We start from the raw sequence: 23007 nt of genomic DNA on the forward strand, positions 1-23007 counted from the left end.
AATAATGGAAGAGTAATGAACTCTCAACAGACTGACAAGGTACTCTCTGGTATACGCTGACCACAGCACGGATGTCATCTTTCCTTAGAAACTCCGCTGAAAATACCAGCACTGTATCTGTACAGCATATATTATGTGTTTTATAATCACAGTATCAATAAGGGTGACAGGCTTATTATGACACAAATTGTATGACTACTGTATCTGTGTTTAGACTATCAATGTCCTTGCCTAATTATCAGTATTGGTGTCTGCAAAATAACTAGAGTTCTATATGTATGTTTGTAATAACATAGAGTGTGCTCAAAGCACAGAAGTCAGGGTCCAACACAAATAGTATGCACTCAACCAACTATCATTTTTTGTTGTTTTATGTAAAATAGTAAAGAAGTGCACCAGTGCCTACTACATGCCTGCACACAATTGCCTTTCATACTATTCACACCCCCTGCTGAGTTCTATTTTGCATGAACTGAGGCTAAGAAGGAAATTCCTGCATTCCAAAACTCTTCCTGGTTACACAGTATAATGAAAAGTGATGAGAGTACTTGCTCTCCCACCCCACTGAGTCCTGAACGCCCTTGTTTGCTACTCTAATTGTTGTTGACATTATTTTTTTCTCCATTTTTTTCTCCTTTTTTCTCCTTTCTAATATTTGCCTTCCCTACTTACAATGTATATAGGCAATAACTGTAATACCTGCGGTGGAACCCACCCCAGTTATATTTGTGAGGCATCCCTTGAGAATTGATTGAATATGTCTTGCTAAAAAAAATATACCTAATTAGATGGGTGATGCCAGGGGTGAATTTCAGCGGGACATGCAGGGTTGATAACTTATTACCAGTTCACAAACATGCAGTTAATAATAAAATTAGTATGTAATGGAATTGCATTGTATTAAGAAACAAATGTCTCTCACATGTCAATACAGTTCTGCGGAGTTCTGTGCTGATCAGTGACTATCTGCCAGTACATCACATGACTGTCTGTGAGAATTGTTCCTGCTGGATTTAGAAAGTTAAATTAAAAGTGCTGTTTGGTGTATTTTTTTCCCCCACTAGATTCATCTGATGTCATATTGTACATTTAAGCGAGCCTCTATTTAACAGTTTTATTTAATGGCAAAATATAAGGTTAAAAAAACACACACACCAATTATAGCAGCTAAAAATCACATTTTGCACTGCCCCTGGAATTAGCATGACCTGCTGAGGGTAGCACATACTTGCCTACCTGACCCTCTCCATGAGGGAGAAAATGCTCTGTTCCTGGACTTTCCTGGTAATGTATGATTGCCATCACCTGTGGTGAAACACCTTTCTTATCAATTAACTAGCTCACCACAGGAGATGGCAATCATACATTACCAGGAAAGTCCAGGAACAGAGCATTTTCTCCCTCATGGAGAGGGTCAGGTAGGCAAGTATGGGGTAGCAATCACTGGGACTGAGATTCTCTAGCCTAAAAATCCCAGATAAATGTGGTTGTTTCCTCTTGTAAAATATTCTGCAAGTTCCAGAAGATTGATGTTGCCTATCCACTACTTTGTGGTGCTGAATGTTTGTGCTGCAATAGATAATGCTACTGTCTTACATATACTTTCTCAGAAGTAACCACAACTTCTCTAACATGTACAAAATCTTATAGATGTATTGCCGGCATTAGTCACTTAACTTTTAAAAAATATTGTTTCAAAATACACAGCTGGGATTTCCTGGATGGGGTGTATGAACTCATTGAAAGAAATCCGGACTACACTTCCGTCCATACATGAAATATTTGACTGTGTATCTCACTGTGATTCAGTACTTGGGAATGCGATTTATATTCCATGTGACTTCTGAAACAGGGGAAAGTCGGCTATTCACTGCCCAGGATATCTACACTGCAAACATAATAACACACCCTGAAATACTACATCCTAAATCAGCAAATTTTGATCTCCATTTAAAATTGTTTTAAAATCACTCTCCACCAATAGGGAGAGACTCAGGAGTGTAGGGGAGAGGGCTTCCTATAAGGGTCTTGCCCAAACCTCTACAAACGTGACACACTCACAAAAAAAAAAGTGAGATGACAAATGCAAATAAAGGGGGAAAATGTGAAATAAATAACAAGGCCCCAGCCTGGAGGCCATGGGGGCAAAATAATATCCTTGCCCCAGCCAGAAGGCCAGTGCAAAGTAAAAATGGTGCAACCTGAAAAATAAAGTGCAGTGTAAAGTGCTGACACTAGGGCTAAGGTGGCTCCCAACACCAGTGCATGGTCAGAAACCTCTGGCTCAGGAGGAACATAGCACCTCGGGCTTCAAGTTGCCCATATACTGTATAAACCAATAGTTGAAAATTTGAGAGGTATGAATAAACCTCATAAAGTTATTCCGTGTGTCTGAAAAAATTGCAGTGAAAAATTAATCACAGCCAAACAAAAGAACACAGTGGAGAGGTACAAGCTTATAGACCACAACAAAAACAACTGACCAAACACGCACACCTGTATCTAATAAAACTCTGTAAACCTTCCCATTGAAATGTTAAACTGAATCTGCAGTTGACTGAGAAAAGACAACTCCATAACTCAGACACATTATTAGAAACTTCGGGGAATGTTTTTTTTCAGAGGTTTTGGCCTGGTTTTTATTTCTCCTCTGTGGATCATGGCACAAGGTAATATCAGAATTGCAGAGTCAGCCTTGTGTGAACATTACAGTAACATCACTATACAAGTTGCCAGTTCCTTTTTTTATACATCATTTTTGTATAGAGAAGAACACATTTTAATTGTATTTAGAACTAACGTTACCCTCAAACATACTTACCTTAAAACTAGTAAGTCATAAACCTGACATCAATGTATGCAAATGTAATTAGATTTTACTATCCATCAAGTCCTAGAAGTGTGATTAAGGAAAGCATCATCTGCATGTGTAAAGCTGGTTAAGCCTTGAGTTCAAAGGATATTAGTGCAAATGGTAAGCCAGCTGTAATCATAAGAAATGCCTATTTAATAAAAAGCGTCTTCTACTCTATATAAGGAATACCTTCCTTTGCCACTTAGTACAGCCACATTGAGACAAGATCAAATTAAAATTCAGCAAAGCAATGAGTAACAAGCCTACACCTAGGACCTGGTTAATTCCAGGTCTATTTCATTTTTCAAATACTGCATTGTCCTTGCTAATATCTGTGGATCAGCGTCATCCATGGCTAGTGGAGACATAAGTCAGGGGACATGAGCATAAATATTTCCTGTCTCCATTATGTCTCTTGCATGGTCTTTTAGTTTGCAGAAAAATGTCACCTAAGGCTAAATACACCATACATAACTCAGGCATCTAACCTCAACCTTGTACTGAATATGAGGTCTAACATCAGCAGAGAAGCAGTCATACCTCTATAGAAGTCATACTTTCAAGCATTCTGTTTTCAGCTGAGGGAAACTCAAGTTTTCACCTTTCCCAACATTGCTAGTATAAGCAGCTGACATGTACTGAACCACATATACCTGAGAGCATAAACCGGTCAAAATAGACCACATTCACTTTGTATTTTCTCCCATTGGCATTACGTTCTATATGCTTCCTGGCATATTGTAGACATTATGTCATCCACTGTATCATATGAGATGTTCCAAATTGCATATCCTCTAATAAATATCTGACTAGGTGCCAAGGACTTTCTATTACTCCTATGCATGTAAAATAGATCCATTCTAGGTACATTAAGCAAAGGAAGTATGAAAGTAAGGACAGTTTGGGATCGCTCAGAAAATCTTAGCACAGGAAAATGGATCTATAATTCCCAGGAAGAAACCAGACATTCTTTTTATATTATAAACCATGACAGGTAGAATGTGATAACTTTTATTGCACCAGTTCTCATGAATGTTCTCATTTGTAGAACTCTAAAAAATAATATTGCCTACAATAATGTGTGACGCCTTTTTCAATACCTGCATGCTGATTTTCCGGAAGGATTCCATTTAATCGCTTCTCAAGAATACATCCAATAGCTTCACTGACCGAAAACCATTGCCTCTAATTGCTGACGGGAGCAAACATTTTATCGTATTCACTAAAGTCTCCAGCTGCAAAATTTAGCATACATCAGCACAGCGGTAATATTAGACAACTTACTTTCTCTGGAAAGGTGATAATCTATAGCCTTGTGCAACAACATTAGCCCTATAGGCTAATAAGCAAAGTAGGATGAAGGCCTAGCAGAAGAAAGCTGCTTAGGGCACATCAAAGTTTGGGGCACAAGTACACTACTAAAAGCAATCAAATATTTTGTTTTTGCTTTCCACTATCATTACAGAAAACTCACTGCTTTTCCATGTTTGTTGCATCCATGTAAAGCTATCAGAATGCACAGAAAGATGCAATTTCTCCCAGCACCATTGCTCTGCAACAACAAGTCAAAGTAATCCATGTGATTGACAGCTACTGCTTAGCATTCCTCACTTAGGAACACAACCCCATTGTTCCATCACCGCAAATAAGGTCTGCAGTTCATTATCTTTGTATGTATGTATATATATATATATATATATATATATATATATATATATATATATATAACTTCTTGCAAAAAGTTACAACATAATGCCAATATAATGTGACCCTACGGAGATCAGTGTATGATCACAACCACCAGCACAACTCACAGAGACACCGATGTCATCAACCTCTGGTTACCACTGTTCTATGCACATAAAAAATAATACTAAATTGAAAAGATAATTTACTAAAGTGTATCCAAACTTGGGGGACCTATGTTTGCTTCCATTGCCCAACCAGGATAGAACAAAAAGAAACATAATTGGATTTCGGAATCAAACACAAACATTATGAAATTTACACTAATGGTGCCCATACACTTGTGCGATGCCCCGCGACGCGACATCGCGGTGCATCGCACCGGCAGTTCAGGTGCTATGAAATCGCACCTGAACTGCCAAAGTGATTACCATGCGATCATGCGATAGATCGCATGGTAATCACGTGATGGGCACGTCACCGCCGAGTGGGAGCGGCCTCTGTTCGCTCCTGGCGGGTGCCCATCACACTGCGATATATAGCATGTGTTTTTAAAAACACATGCGATCGCACTGCGATTCAATAAATATTAAGTGCAGCACATACTATCTTGAGACGTGAGATTCGACCGGCGTGCCCGCGCATCGCGTCAAAAGGTACCTAAAATGTGCATGCAATCCTTCGATTTCTCTCACAGATGTGGTCGAAATCGAAGGCTAGTACCGATAATCTCACAAGTGTATGGGCACCATTAGGCTAATACCTACCTTGAAATGGAAAATTTCTGATGTTACAGCTGTTGCTGAGCTACTTACCAATACCAAATAATCCTCATTACAACCAAAAAAGCGGTAATTAATAAACTCAATCATAATCAAAAATAGTACGTATATGGTCATGGCTAATAGAAATAGTTTGCTGTTAACATATGAAAATTATGTTTTCATTCAAAGCGATGTAATGTGAATGCAATGCCGAATAGAAGGGATGACTGGAAATGAAATATGTCACTCAAGGATGAAGCTGGTGGAGGCAGAAGATGTCTCTTGGTTTATATTGCTATAAAGCAGAAGCACTTATTTCTAGAGTGCAGCCGACCATAATATCTCTAAGCAACTCACATATAAACCTCTGCATTATATAAAATGATTCTACATCCTTCTATATTGGCTCCAGTTCCATAAAGATAGCACTACAGTGGCCCATGGGACTAATACCTGTGTATACTCAGCTAAAAGAAAGGTACATCCTAACAGAACATAAAACACTGTGTGCTGTGACCTCAGCTGTAATGACCCATACAGAGGCAGGTGTAACGACGCAAAACAGGTTGGTCAAACAACACAACTTGGGGCCCTGAATATACTAATATGTTATGTATGGGGGGTGTCTGTCAATGATATTTTACAGCTCATCTCTATATCCTGTGCTGACCAATCACTGGATTTATCATTCTATAATATTAATATGCGTGAATTTAAACTCACCAAGTGACTCCAACACCCACCATGACAGAATGTGCACATACAATTCACTAAATGCTTATAACCAGGATACTCTGTCTGTACAGTATGCAATGTAAGCCTTGTCACACATCCTCTGCAATTAATTCTAAGGTAGTGGCTATTTAACTTTGCTGGATGAGATGCCAGGATAAGGTGTCCAGCACCACCTTACCTGAAATAGACCACGTCTCTGCATTCTAATGTGGATATATCTAACCAACATGTTGTTACAACAGCAGTTTCTATAATATGTAAAAATTATTTACAGTATCTCTGTTCTGCCACTACAATCATATATAAGGAAAGGAACACCCTATTTTCTCTTTACTCCCATGTATAGTGCATAGTAATGGAGCCTTCTCACGGTTCCTAGCTGCATGCTCTGTCTGGGTAGGCTGCCTGCATCACTGAAGATCTGTGTATAGTACTAAATCCGCCAAGGCTATTTATAGAACTTAACGCCTCCTAAAACACTATGACCATGGAAAAGGTGAAATCTGTTATATTTCACTCTCTTCAGTAATGAACCAGCCAATTGCATATGTCCCTGCAGTATAAACCATCACCATCGTCATCATCATGCAATGAACATGTCTTCTGGTGTATCTCGGAATGAATAACATCCTATTCTCCTTACTATCCCCCTAGAGAGTCTGTCGCCTTGCTCTGCACTTACTGCACCTTCTCAAAGTGCAACATCACATTCAGATGTGTAATATAAATAGAGAGTATTCTAGCTTTCAGTTCCAGGTATTGGCAATCTCTCCTCATCACCCACAGGCATAGTGCTTGCAGTCTGTGTTATTGCTAATGGCTGCTCTGCTACCTGCACACATATATAATATATATATATATATATACATACACACACACACACACACACACACACACACACACACACTATGTACAGGAGTGTCCTAATTTATAAATACATCATGCAGCCTAGTATAGAAAGTTCAAGTTCAATGTATAATATAATACATTCTGCTGTAACTGCATTGGTATATGCATAAGCAACATGTATATCATGTAAGCATTTAGGATGCATACAGTGTTTACTGTATGTATGGGCGTGTGTGTGTGTGTGTGTGTGTGTGTGTGTGTGTGTGTGTGTGTGTGTGTGTGTGTGTGTGTGTATATATATATATAATATATACATACACACACACACGTATAAGTATACACCTGTAATGTACACGTTACCTGTGTAAAATGACTGATCTGTATATATTTATATAAATGAGAAGTCTACAATAAAGTCTGAAATCCACATACAGTATTCATTCTTAAGGACTTTTCTGCAGCCTCAGTTGTCTATATATGAATATATAACATTTCTACATGACATGGCCATGCACCGATGTGTAGTGTAGGCAGAATACACTGAGAACTTCCCTGATGGAGACAGGCTATGAGGCTCATACATTACCTTATCTTCACCTCGGCAGGATCAGACGTTCTGCAGATGTTAACCCCAGAAAAAAAACCATCCCATTAAATCCTGGTTAAACAGGCTCAGGGCCTAAGAAGCAGCATCCATGATTTCCATCTGTAAGTACCTCCTCTGTGATGGAATACAGCAGACACAGCCCCTCTCGCTGCTGCTGCTGCTGGCTTCCTCCTGTCTGTGTGTGTGCCTGCGCTCCTGCTACTACTACCACAACCCACAGACACACACGCTGAGGCAGTGGCTGCCGGCCAGGGCGCACCGCACCAGTGTGCCTCCTCACAGGGAGCAGCAAGACATCACACAGTTGTGGGGAGTAGTGCTGCTGGCCGCGGCGCACACACAGGCAGCTGCCATTGGGAGAAAGGAGGGGGCAGAGAGAGAGGGAGCTGCTGCCTCAGACACTATGCTGTTCCCCAGCATTTTCCGGCTGCTGCCTTTTTATAATGACTCACGTGCAGACAAAAACACACGTTAAATGAAATGAAAAGAGGGGGCTGGGGGGGGGGGGGGGGAGAATACAGGAGCTTGTTATCTACTGATGCCGGGTGCTTAGCACTCGGGCTGGCAGGGGGCCTGCACTGCACACTCCACACTCTGGGATGCAGCACTTGTTCTGACTTATATATTCAATTGAATTTGACTGGTCCAAGAGCCTCAAACATTTACACAGTAGGATCTAGGTGGGGTTTTTTTGTGTGGTGGTGGTAGTGGGGGTGGGGGGTGTTGGGGTGGGGGGTATATATGAGTTTAAAGTTAGACCTATAACATCTGCGGAAAAATGTTCGAGTTTGTCGCAGCGCAGCGATCAGGTCGGATACGCGCCGGCGCCGCAGTGCGCCGGCGCATGGCAGTCGTCGCTGCCTAGCGATCGCCTCTTAGACAGAGGCGGTCGCTGGCCGGGAGGAGCTGAACGGCGGCGTTAAGCACTGTTAAGGAGGCGCGGTCCGGCCAATGCAGGCGTGCCCGGACTGTTGGGGGGGCGGGCCGCGGCAGCTGCGTGACGCCTCACGCAGCTGCTGCGGCCAACGGCAGCGGCAAACAACTCCCGGCCAGCCGCAGGAGCTGCGCTGGCCAGGAGTTACTCCTGAAATACAAACGCATCGCTGCTGTGCGATGCTTTTGTATTTGTGCTGGGCGTCCCCCCGCGTGTCAGGAAAGATGATTGTAGCTGTGCTCAATTTAGCACAGCTACGATCAACTCGGAATGACCCCCATAACCAACATAATTAATTAAGCATCTTTGTTATAAGTTATTTTTCTAAGATTTGTACATCCTCCTGAAAGTGTTGCTATAAAAATGTCTTTAAACTTCTCTCTGCCCCCAAAACCTTTATATCATCCAAGCAGGGTGTTTTGTTATCCATGGAGACAATACAACTCTCTCTGCTCTTTGCTTTGGGTACTATTGTATATACCAGCCAGTGTTGTGAGGGGGACATACCCAACCAATTGTGAGCACGAGTGAATTTAAATTGTATCCGGTTTATAGGTCCAGGGGCGTAGAGAACAACATAGGGCCCCAGTAATAAATATAAGGGCATGGTCTACAAAGGGGGCATGTCCACACCCACAGGGGGGGCGCTACTTTAATACAGGGGTGGCGTGGGGAAGGGCACCCGTTTCCTACCTTGCTTGCTCCGGGAAGAGAGTCCCTTCTCCTTTGCTGATGCCATCTTCCCAGTGACATTTAGAAAGATGGACATTAGAGAGCAAAGACTCTGGCACAATGCGCGGAGTACTGAAGATGTCACTGGGAAGATGGCACTGCCCATAAGCATTAACCACGCTATACTCGGGAGGAAGGGGGGCAGCAGACCTGGACCCCTCCAGCAGGACAGGCTCGGAAATTTAGTATCCGCTCCCCACCTTCTTGGCGCAAGTGGATAGGTCGACAGCAGGTCGACGCCAAATAGTCAACATGCATTTGGTTGACATAGCCAAAAGATCGACAGGTTCAAATGGTCAATATGACAATGGTCAATGCATGAAAAGGTCGACGAGAGTTTTTTAAAATATTTTTTTTACATTTTCATACTTTACCATCTATGTGGACTACCATTGGGAATAGTATGTATATATATATATATATATATATATATATATATAGTGCCTTGTAATAGTATTCACCCCCCCCCCTTTGCATTTTTCATGTTTTGTTGCCTCACATCCGAGAATTAAAATGGATTGTTTGAAGGTTTGCATCATTTCATTCACAGAACATGCCTACAACTTTGAAGATTTTTTCTTTAATTGTGAAGCAAACAACAAATTGACAAAATAACAGAAAACTTCAGCATGCATAACTATTCCCGCCCCCCTAAAGTCAGTACTTTCTAGAGCCCCCTTCTGCAACAATTAGAGCTGCAAGTCACTTTGGATAAGTCTCTATGAGCTTGCCACATCTTGCCACTGGGATTTTTGCCCATTCCTCAAGGTAAAACTGCTCCAGCTCCTTCATGTTGGATGGTTCCCACTTGTGAACAGCAATCTTCAAGTCTAACCACAGATTCTCAATTGGATTGAGATCTGGGCTTTGACTAGGTCATTCCAACACCTTTAAATGTTTCGGGGTCATTGTCCTGCTGGAAGGTGAACCTCCGTCCCAGTCTCAAATCACAGGCAGACTGAAACAGGTTTTGCTCAAGAATATCCCTTTATTTAGCACCATCCATCTTTCCCTCGACTCGAAAGTTTCCCAGTCCCTGCTGCTGAAAAGCATCCCCACAGCATGATGCTGCCACCACAATACAATGGTGTTCTTGGGGTGATGGGATGGGTTTGGTTTGCGCCAGACATAGCGTTATCCAGAAAGTTAAATTTTAGTCTCATCTGACCAGAGCACCTTCCTCCATACATTTGGGGAGTCGTCCACATGTCTTTTGGCAAACTCAAAATGTGCCTTCTTATTTTTAGCACTAAGTAATGGCTTATCTCTGGACACTCTTCCATAAAGCCCAGCTCTATGGAGTGTACAGCTTATTGTGGTCACATGCACAGATACACCAGTCTCTGATGTGGAAATCTGCAGCTCCTTCACTGTTACCTTTGGTCTCTGTGCTCCCTCTCTGATTAATGCCCTCCTTGCCTGGTCTGTGAGTTTTGGTGGCTGATCCTCTCTTGGCAGGTTTGTTGTGGTACCATGTTCTTTCCATTTGAAGATGATGGATTTGATGGTGCTCCAGGGGATCATCAAGAATTGGATATTTTTTTATAACCCAACCCTGGCTTGTACTTCTCAACAACTTTGTCCCTGACTTGTTTGGAGAGCTCCTTGGTCTTCATGGTGTGATGCCTCTTGCTTAGTGGTGTTGCAGTCTCTGGGGCATTTCAGAAAAGGTGTGTTTATACTGACAGATCATGTGACACTTAAGGGCCCCATACACTAGAATGATAATGCCCGATTTCTGCCATTCGGGCCGATATATCGGATGAAATTGAGCATTTCGGATGTGTTTTACATCCGATCCGATCCAATGCGCATCTGAGTCCCTATATTGAATGTGCTGTACTCGTGATATGTCGGGCCCTGCAGGCATGGCTGGTATCGCACAAGGACAGCATACAATGTATCTTATGCGATCCTGCCCACCCGGGAAGCTGCCGGGGTACTCGCCTGCGACATGAGGGTCCGACATGTCGCAGTAGTGTATGGGGCCCTTTAGATTGCACACGGGTGGACTTCATTTCACTAATTATGTGACTTCTGAAGGTAACTGGTTGCCCCAGAACGTTTGAGGGGCTTCATACCAAAGGGGGTGAATACATATGCACATGCCAGTTTTAAAAAATTTATTTATAAAATAATTTTTTATTAAAAACTTTCTCATTTCGGGGGGGGCGTGGCTTTGGAGGACATGGAGTAGCACACAGGCTGTGTGTCTCTCCAGCTACAACATCCTGGAATCCCATCCTGTGTCCCCCCCCTGGGCCTGCAAACCGCCCCAATACCTGCAGGGAAGGGTGGAGGTGCCCCTGTGCTGCTCTGGGACCCGTCTGTGCCCCATCCGCAGTGGCAGAGCGGCTCCAGTGTGCGGAGGTCCGGGGCCTGCTGGACCACGTGAGGCGCCGCCATCCCCGCGCTGAGCGCCTGCACCCGGCTCCCGTCTGAGCGCTGCCTGCGCCGGAGTCCGCGGCTTCCCCTCTGCCGTTGCCGGGGAGATCGTAACAGCCGCTTCTCCTCCCTTGCTCTGTCTGTGCTGGGAGCGTCTTCGAGCGGTCCCCGGCCGCGGCGCTGTCACGTGACCCGCTGCCGTTCTCTCCGCTTGCTCCGGCGGCCCCAGTCAGCCTGTAATCTCCCGCTCTGACCTCCTGAACTCTGCTGCTGGGGGAAGAGGTACACGGCACAGCTGTGGGATATAAGTGCCTGTGCCCTCCCCACAATATAGTTGCTGTCCTGCCCTGTTCTGTTTCCCTGTTTCCCATAGGGACAGGGTACAATACAAGTGCTGCCTTGCTGTGCTCTGCTCCGCACAGGGACCGGGAGAAGTGATATATTAACCCCTGAAGGGCCTACTTGTTGCTCTGTTTCAGTATCCCACAAGGCATATCTGGCCAAGATCCACGCTGCATGTGTCCCTCATGCTGAGGAATATCCTGTCGTGATTTATCATCCTGGGCTAGCAGAGACTGATTATTCTGATACGCTATATGCTCACTGGACAGTTTTGATATACTACACTTACCCGCGAGCAGCGACTGGGCAATTCTGATATACTGCACTGCATTATTCTTTGGCCGCCCCTGGACAGTTTGTGCTATACTTTTTACTGTGATTTCTTGCCATCTGCCGTCCGCTCGGCTATAATGGTCAAACCGCATCAATCTGCCGCGGCTGCGGCGAAGTTAGAGAAGTTTGCCAGAAATCCTCCGACACGGTCCCAACAGGGGGGTGGAGTGCAGTCGACCTCGGCGCCGCCTTCTCCGTCGGCGAGCTCCTCATCTCTGGAGGCCACCGATTCTGCTTTGCAAAAGGTGCTGGATGCGGTCACGGCCAGTGAAGCCCGCTTGGCCGACAGGATCGGTCAGGTCCAGGCGGACTTATCCATTATACACCACGACCTCCAGCGGGTGCGGGAGAGGGTCGGTGAAGTGGAGACGCGCATCTCCACGCTGGAAGATACGGTTACGCCTCTCGATAGACGCACTTCTGCTCTGGAGTCTCAGATGACGGAGGTACATAAAAAGATGACGGATATGGAGGGGAGATTGCGATGAAATAATGTCCGTTTCGTCGGACTTCCGGAGAAAGAGGAGGGTGCTTCCCCTGAAAAATTTCTTGAACGTTGGCTGTTGGATGCATTCGGAACAGAGGAATTCACCTCACACTTTGCAGTGGAGCGCGCCCATGGGGTCCCGATGCGTCCACTACCTCCAGGGGCACCTCCCCGTACGTTTATTGCCAAACTCCTTCATTATCGGGATAGAGATGTGATTCTGAGACTGGCCCGCACTAAGGGTCCTCTTAAGTGGAACGGTTCCCCAGTTTCAGTTTTTCCGGACTTTGCCGTCGACGTCCAAAAGGAGAGAGCTCAGTTTGTCCCTGTGAAACGCAGGCTGCGTGAACTGAATATCCCCTATGCCATGCTCTTTCCGTCTAAACTGCGGGTAGTTTCAGATGGAGAAACGAAATTCTTTATGACCCCTCGTGAAGCATCAGTGTGGTTGGACAGGCGCTTTCCGGCACGGCGGGCGTTAGCCGCTGATTGAATTTATACATTTGATTTCTATACTTGCAAGTATACGGTTTCTTTTATGTCTGTTACGTTATTGTTGTACTGGCTCGGAAGGGTTGTATAGTTATTTGCTATGTGCTCACGTAGGGGCTCTCTGTGGCTCTTATAGGCCTTCACTGGGAATGGGTAGCTCTGTGGAGACGGGAGACTGTTAGACGTTAATTATACACTGTTCTTAGGCCTTATACTCTCGGTGTTTGTTTTGCCATAAAGTCTTTAAGGGGTAAACGGTTATTTAATTGGGGTGGGTGTAGTGGGTTGGGGTGGGGATTTGATTTGAGTTTAGCTGGGAGATTCTCCTGTCTCAAAGTCATTACATTCTTGGCCCCCCTATTGGTTATAGGAATTTGGCCTTATTTGGTACTGGCGAGGTATGTTAAGGTGTTCTCTGCCTTAGCTGTTACGGTTAGAATTTAGGGTATTTTGTTGTTAGGGAACCGGGTATGCTGCTAGTTTTAGGTGGTATACGGGGTCGGGGTGGGGGTTGTTTTAGACTGTTACTATTGCTGTGTTTTTACTTTTCGCTGTGCAATGTGCTTATTTCCGCTATGTCTATGTCGCAGCTAACTGCAGGCGTATCTCCTTTGGTATTCACTGGAGGTGGCTGGCCGTGGGTACTCTGCAATATTACAATAATGCTTTGCCATGGCTTTGGTTAAGTTTCTGTCATGGAATGTGCGAGGGATCAATGACAAAATTAAGCGCTCCCTGGTGCTTCGACAGATCAAGCTTTATGCCTCGGATATAATTTGCCTGATGGAAACCCACTTACTGGGTACTAAGATTATGTCCCTCAAAAAACCATGGGTGGGCTGGGCTTACCATTCCATGCATACTGCAGCGTCCCGGGGAGTGTCGATCCTCATTAGGAAGTCTGTTCCTTTTGCGCTTGATTCTGTGCAAACGGATAAATGGGGTAGATATGTATTTCTCAAGTACAAAATTAACTCCGTCCCCCTACTATTGCTGGCTATGTATGTTCCTCCTCCATACTCGCATGAAGTCCTTAAAAAGGCATCTGCCTTTATGGCTGTATCCCCTGGGGTAGCTGTTGTCTGTATGGGGGACTTCAACAACGTTTTGAACCACGAGTTGGATAGGTTGTCCACGGCATCCTCCAACCCACAGCCCAAGCGTTCCCCATTTGCAGACACTGTTTCGGAGCTGGGTCTGGTTGACCCGTGGAGATTGAAGTATCCAGATTTCAGGCAGTACTCCTGTTTTTCAAGCTCTCACTCTTCCTTCTCTAGGATAGATTTGGCTCTTTTGTCCCGGGAGCTTTTGCCCAAGGTTCAAAATGTCAGATATGAGACTAGAGGTATTTTGGATCACTCCCCTATATCACTACATATTGATTTAAACTGTCAGCGAGGCCAAGCAGTGTGGAAATTTAATCCCTTTTGGCTGACGCATATGGGTGAGGGATCCGACTTGGAGGCAAGCTGGTTAGAATTCTTTGTTATGCATAACAAAACCTCGGATGTGTCTCTGCTGTGGGACACTTTCAAGGCTTTTCTGAGAGGAACACTGATTAAGCGGGTAGGGAGTCTTAAATCCTCCTTTAGAAAACGTGAATCTGAATTGGAGGCCCGGGTGGCTGCTTCAGAAACGAAGTATGTTCGCGATGGCCTGGACGCCTCTAGGTTGGTGTGGCTCCATGCGCAGGGTGAATGGAGGGAATACCTGTGGGGGAAAACCCAGCACAGACTTCTCTTCTCCTCGCATGTCCAATATGCTACTGGGGATAGACCAGGTTCTTATTTGGCCAATCTTGCAAGGGGTGACCGCTCCTCTCATACTGTGGTGGAGATTTTGGACTCGGCTGGGTCTGTATTGGACCGTACCCCTCAGATCGTGGCGGAATTTGTCTCATTCTATCAGGCACTCTATAGTTCCAAATTGACCTGTTCCTCACTAGAACTGTGTAACTACTTAGATGGAGTCGATTTGCCCCGTATCTCCAGTGATTCCAGGGCTCTCCTTGATGCTCCTTTGTCGTTGGAGGAGATTGAGACTGCGATCTCTGCCTCCCCCGATGGTAAGGCCCCTGGCCTTGATGGCATCCCACCGGAACTGTATAAGAAGCATACAAAATTTTTTGCCCCTCAATTGCTTAAGTTATTCAATGAAATTTTTGCCCAGGGCGCGCTTCCCCCGTCTATGTCTGAGGCTTTGATTATAGTGATTCCCAAGCCAGATAAGGACCCCAGGAGGGTTGAATCCTACCGTCCTATTTCCCTGTTGCCCACGGATATTAAAATTTTAGCCAAGGTCCTGTCTTCCAGACTTAACCGGGTTATCTCCCAAATTATTCAACCTGACCAAACGGGCTTCATGCCTGGCAAATCCACCGCTGTGAATTTGAGGCGCCTGTTTACTCATTTCCAGGTTTCTCGGGGGGAGGACTGCTCTGCCGTTATAGCCTCCTTAGATGTCGCAAAGGCCTTTGATTCGGTGGAGTGAGCCTTCCTCTGGGAGGCTATGAATAGGTTTGGCGTGGGCCCCAACTTTATCAGTTATGTTAAATTATTGTATTTTCTGCCCATGGCCAGAGTCTCAGTGAATGGGTTTGTTTCGGACTCCTTCTCCCTATCCAGGGGAACGAGGCAGGGCTGCCCTCTGTCCCCGACTTTGTTTGCCATTGCTATTGAGCCACTGGCATGTTTGATTAGAGCAACTCAAGATATTGTGGGTACTAGGGTGGGCGCAAGAGAGGACAGGATAGCGCTGATGACCTATTGCTTTTCGTGGATGATTACGTTTCCTCCCTACCTAAACTCCTTGACTTAATAACCAACTACGGTCGCTTCTCCGGGCTCAAAATTAACTGGGATAAATCCACCATTACTCCCCTTAGAGGCCCGGTCTCAGTGGTCCCAGTGATTCATACCCCCCTTAAATGGGTAGATTCTTTTAAGTACCTGGGTATATGGGTATCAAATGACCCTTGTTCCTATGTTTCCCTTAATTTCTTGCCGCAGATGGTGTATCTTCGATCGAAGGTCAAGATTTGGGGGACTCTGCCCCTGACTGTTACTGGTAGGGTCAATTTGGTCAAAATTATATACTTACCTAAACTCCTGTATGTCCTCCAGCAATCCCCTATATATATTAACTTGAAGACATTTAGACAGATTGACGGTTTGCTCTCTTCTTTAATATGGGCCAGCAGGAGAGCGCGGTTGAGACTTGACGTTCTGTCCAGGCCGAAAGTGCTGGGAGGCTTAGCTCTCCCTATATTTCGATTTTACTATTATGCCGCTCAGTTGGCACATATATGGGAGTGGGTAAATGCCCCAGATGGTCTCACTATATGCTCCCAAATGCTTTTACAGGTCTACCCTGACGGCACTCCATTACAGTTGCTTCTCTGTGGGAACCCTAACTTGTCCAAGATCCCTATAATAAAACAGGCTGTCCTTGTATGGAAACAGGTACATGTTATCCTATTAGGCCAAGGTATTGACCCGGATACTCCTCTGGACAATGCTTTTGGCTTCCCAGAATTGGCTTTGCTGCAGGTTGGGGCGGTGTGGGGGAGGTGGGGGGTGACATCCCTGGGCCACCTGTATAACGATGGTATATTGAAATCCTTCTTGCTGCTTCAACAGGACTATAGTGTACCTTCTTCTCATTTTTACCGATACCTGCAGCTGAGACATGCACTTAACGCACAATTTCCCAAAACTCCTCCAATGATTGCTGACTCCCCGGTCAAGTCTCTCCTGCAGTCCCTGGGAAGTGGACATCTGGTGTCCAACATTTATACAGGCATGCTTCGATCTCACTATACTGACCCGTTGTCCCTTCTCAGGAACAAGTGGGAGTCTGACTTGGGTGCCATCTCTGATGAGATCTGGGAGGGTCCTTTATGTTCTCCCCGATTATCCACTACCACCACTAGATATCAACAAATCCAACTGTTTATCATACACAGAGTTTACATGACACCGGTGCGCTTGCGACATGTGGGGGGTACCCACTCCTCCAGATGTCCTAAGTGTGATAGCCTGGATGCAGACTTTTGGCACATTATCTGGCTATGCCCCAAGATAGCCATATTCTGGTCAGGTGTTATTAACGCCCTGGTGTCAACGGGTATTCCCTCGTCGATATGCTCCCCGACGACATGTGTGTTATCTGCTGTGGAGGAGGATGCCCTGGACCCCCCTGCCAAAAGATATGTAATCAATCTGTGCGGCCTGGCCAAGGTGTGTATTGCCAGGCTTTGGCTGGCCAAAGATGCGCCCACAATGCGATCCTGGGTCTCACTTGTAAATGATACGGCCTCTCATGAGAAATATGTATACTTAGCTACAAAGGCGGGGAAAAAATATCAGGACCTGTGGGGTAGATGGCTTGAGTCTCCGCGCTCTGGAATCCACAATGTCTGAGCACCCGCTACTAAGGGCTCCGTGTCTGGCTGAGTGGAAAATGAGACATGCAACGGGGGGTTAGACCGGGTGTGTGATTCTAGATTTACATCGGGTGAGCTGCCTCTCTTTGTCTAGGTAGTCCCCTAGCGCCCGCGGTCGGCCATTCCTTTGCCAGTGCTGCTGCTGTGTCATCTGATTAATAACTATGTTGTGTTGCCATAGACGACTATGTACAATATACAGTGCTCTGTAAGATCCATGCTAACATGTGATATTAATTCCAATTTATAATCTATGTCTTGGAATTTAAGCCTGCACTTGTTTTACTGTGTTAGCTGAACCCTAATTGAACTGGGAATCTGCGTATTCCCTGAGTCAGGGTTGTGTTTTGGTTTGTTTTGTTTGTGTGTGCCTTTTTTTTTTTTTTTGTACTTATGTCTTAGTGAAAATTTGAAAAATCAATAAAAAAAGTATTGAATTAAAAAAAAAAAAAACTTTCCCATTTCACTTCACCAACTTAGGAAGGCACTGTATATATATATATATATATATATATATATACTGCATTAATGTGTTATGGGTTATTTGGGGGGGGGGGGTTAGTTTTTTTTTTAAATAAAAAATGCAAAAGACTTATAGTATGTTTTTTTTAAATAATATACAACACGATATCAAAAAGCAAAATGTGTAGTTTATTTAACGATATAACATAGTAACATAGATCTAAGGTTGAAAAAAGACAATTGTCCATCGAGTTCAACCTATTTGTGGTCTCCTATGCACGATTATTTTGTATAAAATTTTGACTGAAGTTGATGACTGCCGTTACGTTTTACCCCTCTTTTTTATAATAACCATAGTGCGTGACTATGCCCCGTAACCCTGGATATCCTTATCCATTAGGAATTTATCTAACCCATTCTTAAAGGTGTTGACTGGGTCGGCCATTACAACTCCCTCAGGCAGGGAATTCCAAACACGTATCGTCCTTACAGTAAATAAGCCTTTACGCCGTATTGTGCAGAATCTCCTCTCCTCTAACCTGAGGGAGTGTCCACGAGTTCTCTGAGTTGATCTAACCAAAAATAGGTCCTGCGCAAGATCTGTATATTGTCCCCTCATATATTTGTAGATGTTGATCATGTCCCCTCTTAATCTCCTCTTTTCCAGTGTAAACATGCCTAGTCTTGCAAGCCTTTCCTCGTATTCCAGCGTCTCCATACCCTTAATAGTTTGGTCGCCCGCCTTTGAACCTTTTCTAGCTCCAGGATATCCTTTTTGTAGTAAGGTGCCCAGAATTGTACACAGTATTCAAGGTGTGGCCTCACAAGTGATTTATATAACGGGAGTATAATACTCTCGTCCCTAGCATCAATTCCCCGTTTTATGCATGCTAATATCTTATTAGCCTTCTTTGCTAACATAACAGGTTGTTGTTGTTTTTTTAAGAATTTATGATATCTCTGTACTAATATGTTTGTCTATTTTTTATTTTCAGAGTCCTTACCCTAAAGTCCAGTATAATACCAGATCACATCGGAAGATGTTTTACATATTTTCTCTGACGTCCTAGTGGATGCTGGGGACTCCGAAAGGACCATGGGGAATAGCGGCTCCGCAGGAGACTGGGCACAAAAGTAAAAGCTTTAAGACTACCTGGTGTGCACTGGCTCCTCCCCCTATGACCCTCCTCCAAGCCTCAGTTAGATTTTTGTGCCCGAACGAGAAGGGTGCAGTCTAGGTGGCTCTCCTGAGCTGCTTAGAAAAAAGTTTAGTTTTAGGTTTTTTATTTTCAGTGAGACCTGCTGGCAACAGGCTCACTGCATCGAGGGACTAAGGGGAGAAGAAGCGAACTCACCTGCGTGCAGAGTGGATTGGGCTTCTTAGGCTACTGGACATTAGCTCCAGAGGGACGATCACAGGCCCAGCCATGGATGGGTCCCAGAGCCGCGCCGCCGTCCCCCTTACAGAGCCAGAAGAGCAGAAGAGGTCCGGAAAAATCGGCGGCAGAAGACGTCCTGTCTTCAATAAGGTAGCACACAGCACCGCAGCTGTGCGCCATTGCTCTCAGCACACTTCACACTCCGGTCACTGAGGGTGCAGGGCGCTGGGTGGGGGCGCCCTGAGACGCAATATAAACACCTTAGGGGGCAAAAAATGCATCACATATAGCTCCTGGGCTATATGGATGCATTTAACTCATGCCTGTTTTTCCATAAAAAAGCGGGAGAACGGCCGCCGAGAAGGGGGCGGAGCCTATCTCCTCAGCACACTGGCGCCATTTTTCCTCACAGCTCCGTTGGAGGGAAGCTCCCTGACTCTCCCCTGCAGTCCTGCACTACAGAAACAGGGTAAAACAAGAGAGGGGGGGCACTAAATTGGCAGATAAATCTATACAGCAGCTATATAAGGGAAAAACACTTATATAAGGTTATCCCTGTATATATATAGCGCTCTGGTGTGTGCTGGCAAACTCTCCCTCTGTCTCCCCAAAGGGCTAGTGGGGTCCTGTCCTCTATCAGAGCATTCCCTGTGTGTGTGCTGTGTGTCGGTACGTTGTGTCGACATGTATGAGGAGGAAAATGGTATGGAGGCGGAGCAATTGCCTGTATTAGTGATGTCACCCCCTAGGGAGTCGACACCTGACTGGATGGTCTTATGGAAGGAATTACGTGATAGTGTCAGCACTTTACAAAAGACTGTTGACGACATGAGACAGCCGGCAAATCAGTTAATACCTGTACAGGCGTCTCAAACACCGTCAGGGGCTCTAAAGCGCCCGTTACCTCAGGTGGTCGACACAGACCCAGACACGGACACTGACTCCAGTGTCGACGGTGAGGAAACAAACTTATTTTCCAGTAGGGCCACACGTTACATGATCACGGCAATGAAGGAGGTTTTGAACATTTCTGATACTACAAGTACCACAAAAAAGGGTATTATGTGGGGTGTGAAAAAACTACCCGTAGTTTTTCCTGAATCAGATGAATTAAATGAGGTGTGTGATGAAGCGTGGGTTTCCCCCGATAAAAAACTGCTAATTTCTAAAAAATTATTGGCATTATACCCTTTCCCGCCAGAGGTTAGGGCGCGTTGGGAAACACCCCCTAGGGTGGATAAGGCGCTCACACGCTTATCAAAACAAGTGGCGTTACCGTCTCCTGATACGGCCGCCCTCAAGGAACCAGCTGATAGGAAGCTGGAAAATATCCTAAAAAGTATATACACACATACTGGTATTATACTGCGACCAGCAATCGCCTCAGCCTGGATGTGCAGTGCTGGGGTGGCTTGGTCGGATTCCCTGACTGAAAATATTGATACCCTGGACAGGGACAATATATTATTGACTATAGAGCATTTAAAGGATGCATTTCTATATATGAGAGATGCACAGAGGGATATTTGCACTCTGGCATCAAGAGTAAGTGCGCTGTCCATTTCTGCCAGAAGAGGGTTATGGACGCGACAGTGGTCAGGTGATGCGGATTCCAAACGGCGTATGGAAGTATTGCCGTATAAAGGGGAGGAGTTATTTGGGGTCGGTCTATCGGACCTGGTGGCCATGGCAACGGCTGGGAAATCCACCTTTTTACCCCAGGTCACCTCTCATCAGAAAAAGACACCGTCTTTTCAGGCTCAGTCCTTTCGTCCCCATAAGGGCAAGCGGGCAAAAGGCCACTCGTATCTGCCCCTGGGCAGAGGAAGGGGAAAAAGACTGCAGCAGACAGCCTCTTCCCAGGAACAGAAGCCCTCCCCCGCTTCTGCCAAGTCCTCAGCATGACGCTGGGGCCTTACAAGCGGACTCAGGCACGGTGGGGGCCCGTCTCAAGAATTTCAGCGCGCAGTGGGCTCACTCGCAAGTGGACCCCTGGATCCTGCAGGTAGTATCTCAGGGGTACAAATTGGAATTCGAGACGTCTCCCCCTCGCCGGTTCCTGAAGTCTGCTTTACCAACGTCTCCCCCCGACAGGGAGGCGGTATTGGAAGCCATTCACAAGCTGTATTCCCAGCAGGTGATAATCAAGGTACCCCTCCTACAACAGGGAAAAGGGTATTATTCCACGCTGTTTGTGGTACCGAAGCCGGACGGCTCGGTGAGACCTATTTTAAATCTGAAATCCTTGAACACTTACATACAAAGGTTCAAATTCAAGATGGAATCACTCAGAGCAGTGATAGCGAACCTGGAAGAAGGGGACTATATGGTGTCTCTGGACATCAAGGATGCTTACCTCCATGTCCCAATTTGCCCTTCTCACCAAGGGTACCTCAGGTTTGTGGTACAGAACTGTCACTATCAGTTTCAGACGCTGCCGTTTGGATTGTCCACGGCACCCCGGGTCTTTACCAAGGTAATGGCCGAAATGATGATTCTTCTTCGAAGAAATGGCGTCTTAATTATCCCTTACTTGGACGATCTCCTGATAAGGGCAAGGTCCAGAGAACAGTTAGAGGTCGGAGTAGCACTATCTCAAGTAGTACTACGACAGCACGGATGGATTCTAAATATTCCAAAATCGCAGCTGATTCCGACGACACGTCTGCTGTTCCTAGGGATGATTCTGGACACAGTACAGAAAAAGGTGTTTCTCCCGGAGGAGAAAGCCAGGGAGTTATCCGACCTAGTCAGGAACCTCCTAAAACCAGGCCAAGTGTCAGTGCATCAATGCACAAGGGTCCTGGGAAAAATGGTGGCTTCTTACGAAGCGATTCCATTCGGCAGATTCCACGCAAGAACTTTTCAGTGGGATCTGCTGGACAAATGGTCCGGATCGCATCTTCAAATGCATCAGCGGATAACCCTGTCTCCAAGGACAAGGGTGTCTCTCCTGTGGTGGTTGCAGAGTGCTCATCTTCTAGAGGGCCGCAGATTCGGCATTCAGGACTGGGTCCTGGTGACCACGGATGCCAGCCTGAGAGGCTGGGGAGCAGTCACAGAGGGAAGAAATTTCCAGGGCTTGTGGTCAAGCATGGAAAAGTCACTTCACATAAATATCCTGGAACTAAGGGCCATTTACAATGCCCTAAGTCAGGCAAGGCCTCTGCTTCAGGGTCAGCCGGTGCTGATCCAGTCGGACAACATCATGGCAGTCGCCCACGTAAACAGACAGGGCGGCACAAGAAGCAGGAGGGCAATGACGGAAGTTGCAAGGATTCTTCGCTGGGCGGAAAATCATGTGATAGCACTGTCAGCAGTGTTCATTCCGGGAGTGGACAACTGGGAAGCAGACTTCCTCAGCAGACACGATCTCCACCCGGGGGAGTGGGGACTTCACCCAGAAGTCTTCCACATGATTGTGAACCGTTGGGAAAAACCAAAGGTGGACATGATGGCGTCCCACCTCAACAAAAAACTGGACAGATATTGCGCCAGGTCAAGGGACCCTCAGGCAATAGC

At 45.5% G+C, this 23007-nt stretch overlaps 1 protein-coding gene across 6 annotated transcripts in view; it reads right to left on the reverse strand.

Annotated features, from left to right (window-relative positions):
* Positions 1-23007, reverse strand: part of FRMD4A (FERM domain containing 4A) — a 751780-nt gene that overhangs the window by 386187 nt on the left and 342586 nt on the right. The window contains exon 1 of one of the 6 annotated variants that reach the window (XM_063926907.1): positions 7475-7798. The exons of the other annotated variants lie outside the window; for them this stretch is intronic. The gene's annotated coding sequence lies outside the window, so the exon portion shown is untranslated. Of the gene's footprint in view, positions 1-7474; positions 7799-23007 lie in introns of those variants that run through there. 6 annotated transcript variants of the gene reach the window in all.

The sequence above is a fragment of the Pseudophryne corroboree genome, chromosome 6 (genome assembly GCF_028390025.1).
Source record: "Pseudophryne corroboree isolate aPseCor3 chromosome 6, aPseCor3.hap2, whole genome shotgun sequence".
Classification (NCBI taxonomy): domain Eukaryota; kingdom Metazoa; phylum Chordata; class Amphibia; order Anura; family Myobatrachidae; genus Pseudophryne; species Pseudophryne corroboree.